This window comes from Micropterus dolomieu, linkage group LG20 (genome assembly GCF_021292245.1).
Source record: "Micropterus dolomieu isolate WLL.071019.BEF.003 ecotype Adirondacks linkage group LG20, ASM2129224v1, whole genome shotgun sequence".
NCBI classification, from domain to species: Eukaryota; Metazoa; Chordata; class Actinopteri; order Centrarchiformes; family Centrarchidae; genus Micropterus; species Micropterus dolomieu.
Window position 1 is genome coordinate 25,121,000 of NC_060169.1, and position 7,666 is coordinate 25,128,665.

Below are 7,666 nucleotides of genomic sequence, written 5' to 3' on the forward strand. Positions count from 1 at the left end.
CCCCCCCCCCCCCCCCCCCCCCCCCCTTCAAGCGTGGCTCTCTCTCTCATCTACCCTGCCAGAGCCTGTCCCTTTTCTTTTTATTTGTTCAATGTTTTGTTTTACTTTGACAACACAACACCTTATGCTACACAATTTTTCCACATCCACACCACAACTACTGATGTTGCTGACTAACACAACTCATAAGTTTCTGTTTTTGTCATGGCCTATGAGTCGCATTATGACAGACAGTAGAAGCATTTTAAATAACTTAAACACAGTAAGATAAGATTTGAGAATTAGAATGAGGAAATTTCTGTGTTGTACAAAGTAACATGAAGATTGATTCAAGACAATACCTATCTATGCATAAAGCAACACGTTGAAATATCTTTCCCAAAAGATTTTGTAGACAATAAACACCAAGCTGACTATAGAAAACAACACGAATGTGTTATACAAAGCAGCACATATGATGAATAGACACAGTTTATCTCTTCATTCAATGATTTTAGTACACCGATGATCAGAGATAAAGCTGCGCTATTGGGGATACTCTTGTTATAATGTTAAGAGCTTTACTGTGTGAATATCAGTCAAACACGAGAAGTTATAACTCATTCAAATGCTGGAAGCAAACCAGGCAACCAACCAACAAGTAAGTTAGTCAATCAATCCATCAGGCAGCCAGTCAGTCGACCAACAAGTGTATGACAAATTGAATGTCTCTCTGTGCCCATTATCCATTCAACTCATTCAAGAATAATCAAGCTTCACTTAGTTTTTTCTTCCTGTCTTTCTGTCTCTGTCTCTCTCTGTCTCTAAGGCTGCTAAAGGCGAAGCAGAGTCACTGATGTGATTCCCTTTGTCATCCAGATAACTTAACAATTTACAACTGGTGTTGCATTCAGTGTATGCACACACGTAGCGTTTTAGGTAAATGAGGTATCAGTGGATGAGAAGGTAATCTGAGAAAGATGAAAGGTAAAGTCTCTCTCTCTCCCTATGTCTTCTTTTTTTTCTTCTCCGTATTTCCTCCATTTCATTGATATCCCTGATCCCTCTGATCTGCTACATGTGCTGACTGTGTAAGACAGAGAAGACGAAGGTGAACAAACGATTCCCTCTACACTAACTGATCTATATAGGTATGATGTGCTGAGAGGTATGTCTTACCTTTCATGGCCTTAAATACAAAATATAGACATCAGTAAACATCAGCATACGCTTGGTGACTTTCCTGGTGATGTTTTGCTAAACCGGCCAGCCATCCTCACTTCGATCTTGTTTCGGCGCTTTTTGCCTTCATTCTGATCTTCAGCAGTTGAACCCCATGCTTAGTTGACTGGTGTCATTTGCCTGACTCACCAAGTCACAAACATTCATATATAAATCTCTACACATTAAGGGATATTCTCAGACAAGTTTCACATTTCATGTACTGTACGTTCAAAATGAAAACAGTGGCCATGGTATTAAGATCATTATCCTGTTGAAATGTCATGAATAAATAAATAAATGAATAAAAAATTTAATTCTAGTGTGCCAGAGTACAGAACCAAACAATGAAAACCCTATTACTTTTCTAGTAATACCTAATTATACTGAAACTCCCCCATGTTTGCTACATAAATATTTAATCAAAAATGTTAGCCAGTTTTCTAGCTGCTTGCCTCAAGCGACATTCCGACAGTATGTGAGTTAACAAGCGAATGGGATACAGCTTTAATACCAAAGAACCAAGAACAGCATTGATTGACTGCATGTAGCCTGAGTTTAGCATTGACATCTGTAAAGAAATTCCTGAGTGCAGTCTCGAACTGCACGTCTTACCAGAACAGTCAGGAACAGGTAAACGGAACAGGTAGCCCTAGTTACTACCCATAGTGAATCTTTGTATGGCCAAGAGGCGACTGTTACACAGCAAATATGGCAACTGTATGCAATTTCAAACAAACAAAGATGTAATTTTTTTTTTTTTATAGGGTTACAAACAACAGCTGTGTATATAGTGACATTAAGGTGTGTTTCAGTAAGAAGGATTTTCTTCATGTGCCCTCATGTAAATTATTTAACCTGCTGTATTATTAAATGCATCATCAAGTTAAGGCTGTTCTTGGAAATTCCTTAGAAGAGACCCTAAGGTACAACTTGTTTGATGAAATGCCACTGTAAAGATATTTTTCATTACAATTTGACAAAAAATCATTTAAAGGGGCATTGTGTAGTTTTCAACATCCAATAGCAGTGCGGATTTCAGATTTCAAACAGGTATGTGCTCGTACGCTTGCTCAAACTCATGAACTTCACACAAAGTGCTGGAAACTCATTTAAACTCCCACTGCAAAGTTACAGTAATATTTTTATCAGATTGAGGCTGAACTAATCCATGCTCGTTGCATGACTGCATTTAGCCGACGTGATACATCAAAATTAGCTTGTCTGCCACTTTTTTATAAGTATTTGTGTATGTTTTGCCAGAAAGGCTAAGCACAGTTAAATGTATTTGATGATAACAAAACGGTTAGTAAGCTAGACTGAATATTATAAACAGGATTGTTGCCACACTAAACAGAGTTACTGTTGTGAATACTGTTACTGTCTTCCACAGTGGTGTTGTCCTGCGCCATTATGTTGCATTATTGTATATTATGTGGGTCATGTAAGCTACAGTGACTGAGACGGTGGAGAAGCTGTGTACCAGAGTATCTGTAAAATGACAATAAATCTAAACTGAATGTTATGAAGCAAACAGCAGCATATCCAGGTTTATGTTACGTTAACTTGCTAGTATAAACAAATTGCTCCACATTTGCTTTGCATCATTTCTTGCAGGCTAAAATAAACACTTGGACATTTTACCAGGGGGAACACATGAAAATGGACAATATGGATCGCGTTACCCGGTGAAGTAATGTGGAAAGTAGGACTGTCCCCAACTAATGATTTACATAGTCGAATCAGAATCGTCAAGTCCTGCCTATAGTCGACTGATAGTCGAATCATGTGTGTTTTTGTGCACGGCAATTGCGAGCTGAAACTAAACTTATTAGCTTATTGTTGACCATTTTCCCTCTCTCTCTCTCTCTCTCTCTCTCGCCTGCCATTCACCGGTCTTGTGCAGAGTTTTTGCCATGCTGCCGACAACTGCATGCACGTCGAGGTTCCTCACGGGTCCATTTCAAGTAGAGGCTGTTTAAAAACGATATAATATTCTTTGTGTGGTTCAACAACACTGGTGAAGCTGTGGCTCCGTCTCTTCAAGTCTCAAGTTGTCCTCCTGCCACTACACACATACACACTACGCCTACACATGTGCACTGATGACCCAGGGTTAGGGTTACAATTTTGGATTCATTCAGCACTTTAAAAACATTTATTGGAAGTTTTTTTTTCTTTTTACATGTTTATTTACAGCATTAAACATTGAAATGTGTATTGTAATAGGCTGTATATAAACTTATTGGGAGAAAACTTGTAGATCTATGTAAAATCAGATGTTGAGCACCCCCATATCACATAAATGGAATGATCCTTGTTTTGCTGCGAAGCTTCGACTGTGAGAGTGACAGTCAAATCAGGCTCCGCCCATTGAAGCATCAAATCTTTGACTATTTGGGGTCAGCCCTAGTGGAAAGCCATGCAACTGTAGTATTTTGCACTGGATAATGTTAGCAGCTGGTCGGCATTAGCCGGTGAGCTAACGTTATCTAACTTGAGCCAACTAAAGCACAAAATTACAACACATGCTTTGCAGTAATGTTAGATTACATGTCCTATAGGATGAAAGCCAACTCTGTGTCAGTTTCATAATCAAGCAGAGATTTCTCCGTGACTCAAGCCTAATGTTGACTGTGTTTTCAACCGAAGTCGATCTGCTTCTTGGTTGTCCTGATGGGCTTCAGCACATAGAACTTTGTTATTGGTTTTTATCCTTATGTTGGAGTCTCTATTGTGCTGGGAGCTAGTCAATTTTTGATTTTAGCATACTCCATCTCATTAGCTGCGGTCTTGTCGCTGTGTGTATGGTACACACATGGAGTGCGCATGCACTTAACAGCCAATGAATTTTGGAAAGTCTGACCCGTAGTCTTCATATAGGATTAGGCATACTGGCCTTCAGAGGTAACAGAAAAATAGTTTTTATGGAAGGTTACAACCCCTTCACACACAGGCAATACTAAAGTGATTCATTTCATGAAAACACACATATAGTCCCTTTAATTCAGACTAAATCTTATATCTTAAATACAGTTTTATTGAATACATTTTCTTACATGCAAGACATTCATCAAAAGCTAACTAGGTGCACCTTTTAACACAATGTTTTAGGAACTGCCAGGTGGTACAGGGAACAAAAACTGAGAGTGAGGAAGATGAACGCTGGAGTACCAGTGATGTTTTATATTCTCCCCTCCTCACCCACCTCCATCTGTTTCCCTTTAATTGACAGAGTGTAAGTGGTACACAAAACACACTGCTTTTTAACATGATCAAGCAGCAAACATTGAGATCTTGTCTTGTAGCATACATTAAAGCTGCTGGATAATTGTTTTAAGCCATTATTCTCTTTCACACACAGGCAAGAAAATAACACCTCCCATTCATGCCATCAATAAATATGGACTTGTACTTGTACTTCATGTAAGATAACTTGTTTCTATGTTTCTATGCTATATTGCATTTGAAAAAAACAATTATTTTTGCTTCGTTTAACCCTTCACACCAGAGACCCAATCTGCTGCTCACAGCATTATTTAAATGAACAAGAGATCCCTCAGAGGTCTCACACTCTCCTGCTCTCCCTCCTGTTAGCTGGACACGTTGAAGAATTGTGTCAGAAACAGTAACAGTAGTCCTCTATAGCCGCCACATATCATGAAGCTCCTTTGGTGGCTCCAGATGAAAGATGATATCACCCAGTCCGTTGTCATCTGGTGTCATCGTTTGTATTGATTCAGTGACAGATTAGCCCCAGGAGGAGAAGCAATGGCAGATTGGGTCCGTTGCTTGTTTCGGCTTCCTGCTTTCTTGGCATGATGCAATTGACATAGAGTGTATTGATTGGGCAATTATTGCTACACTTGAGACAGCTAGGGTCAGAGGGGTTGGAGTAGGTAGAGTATGTGTACATGTGATGTTAGTGCGTTGCAAAAATCATTCTGTATCGACGGAGCACAGCTACACCTTTTAACACATGGGCTTAATCAGATGGGGAACACATGCCCTCCCCAGGATAACACTGGAATATCAGAAAACTAAAGGGTTTACTGGGAACATGATTAAATTGATTCCCGCTTCTCCTCACCACAACTACTTGTTCATTAGTGTGGGTAGCAGCACTAGGCAATGTATTGGTACATCTGAGTATTGATTTGGACTGGAGTATGTAGAGCTTTCCTTAGTAGAATAAAGGACAATGTAAACCAACAAAGATAAACAAAGCTCTTTCTAAGATAGGAATCTACTGAGAGCTTAATTGCTTTGTGTTCAGAGAAAATAGTTTGGTCTCACCAAGCTCAATAGTCTGCCAAGCTGTTCAGCATTCATATGGTGGTACAGATATCAGAGCACCTCCAGCTCCATCAACAGACTGGTTCTTTACCTATCTGTGTGACATAAGATGTAAGGCAAGTTGGTCACAGCATGCTACGGCTGAAGATGGCTGTAAATGGTCTCTGAAATCAGCCTGTGTTGTCAGTGTGTCAGAGTGAGGGGATCGTCTGAGGGCAGCAGACACATAAACACTCAGACACTCACTATCAGCTCTCTAGAGGCCTTTAGGGAAGGGACTGCAGCGGCGTATAAAAGCACTGTTAACTCGATGCTCTAATTGCCTGTTGTGCTTTAGCAACACTTGAGCTGAATGACTGGCATTTGAGGACAGGATTATGGCTTTTATAGACTGAATCAATAAGAGATGAGGAAGGTCCCTCCATGTACAGTGAAAACTGAGAATACTGATGCAAAACTGAAATGCCCGTGGGTGTAGCTTAACAAGGATGTCTTAAATTGAAACAGTATTTGTACAGGGATTAGTCTGGTCAGCATTCGTAGCAGTGCAGAGAAAGCACTTGTTTTGGCAACAAGAATCCAAACATTTGAACCTAAACAAATCATTAATTTTGTTGTAGGGGAAGATGACAAATATAATGAGTATATAATGAGCAGCAGGAATAATGAGCACGCCACCACTACCACACCATCTGTATCACAGCTGAAGCAGGGATGTTTTACTCACATCTACAACTCACACAGAAATGATTCACCTCATTTTATAGAGCCTGCCAAAAATAGTTGGATGGAAGATGCTCAGTTTGAATGGCTGTCATTAATATGTACAATACTTCTGACAGACCCTTAAAGACTTTAATTAATATTATATGAACCACTGGCTTGGAGACAAAAATTAGATGAGTAACAGAGTGACAAACTGAAGAACAATGAAACTACACACACATATGCACAGGCATTATATGTGCATAAAAGGGGAGATAAAAAAAGATAGACAGACGAACATACAAGCACACACACACATACACAGACAAGCACACATTCAGGGGCCGTGCTCCAGACATCCTCCAGAGTACGTTGGGGGCAGGGGAGACAGTGATGGATTACAGGCACATCTGGGCTGTAATAAGTAGGTCCCGTATCCCACCTGCATTCAGCAGGAGGGAGAAATCCTGCATAATGGTTTCACATAGAAGGCCAGGTACCCTGGGCTGTATAATGCCTTGTCAGCGTGCATGTGTGTGTCTTGTGATTAGTGGATTCTCTACCCAGAGCAGAATAAAGCAGTACTCCAAGGCGTTTCATCTACTGTGCTCAAAAACATTCGATATTGTAACAGTATTAGCTTAAATACGATAGCGACCGTTGTACATCTGTAGTGACAGATTGAATATCTGCAATTTACGGTCCTTTATAGGTTTAGCAAGTGAGTTAATGAGGTAAGAACTGAGGTAGATGGGTTGCGGTAGACTGTACTGGTCGGTTTCGCTGCATTTGAGGTGATAGATGAGCTTGTCTGCGGATTGTACGGAAATGTCGGCCATGGTGGCGTGAATACTTGGATGATACTGGAGGCTGGAGGCGGTGAACTCTGAGCACCGCAACAAGCCAAAAAATGCCAGTAGAAACATAGATTCTAGGACTCTGTCCCCGTATGGAGTCAGATAAGCCGATCTGAGGGTCTGAATGCAGGAGACCATGAGTTCTAAAGTGAGAGGTAGACGTTTTGGCAAGGGACGTGGTTCGACCTTGCGGAGGCCTTTGGTTAGCATACTGATGTGTGAGTGGGCCAAAGCCGGGCAAGGTGCCCCTGTGGATAATTTGGTAAAGAAGTTGATTCTGCTAATGTAGAACGGTATGGTGGAGGATTTGATCTTGAGATTGGAATGGGCGAAAGCAATGAAGCTTTTACATGGTTATTACGTTGAGAGAAGGGAATGTATGTACTATGTATGTATTATACTCCACATTGTATTTAATTGTTGTGTTTAGGATTGCTGATTCTTGTTGATGTGAAACCTTACCTGTGGTCCACGAGGGCTCGTTGTCCTTGAGTTAGGTATGAAACAGAAGTTACCTGATGATTGTTGTGTTTTTATTTGTATAATTAATGTATTTATCTGTGTATGGACACATTTTGTTGACTTTGTTACACGAATGAGCTCAAAAG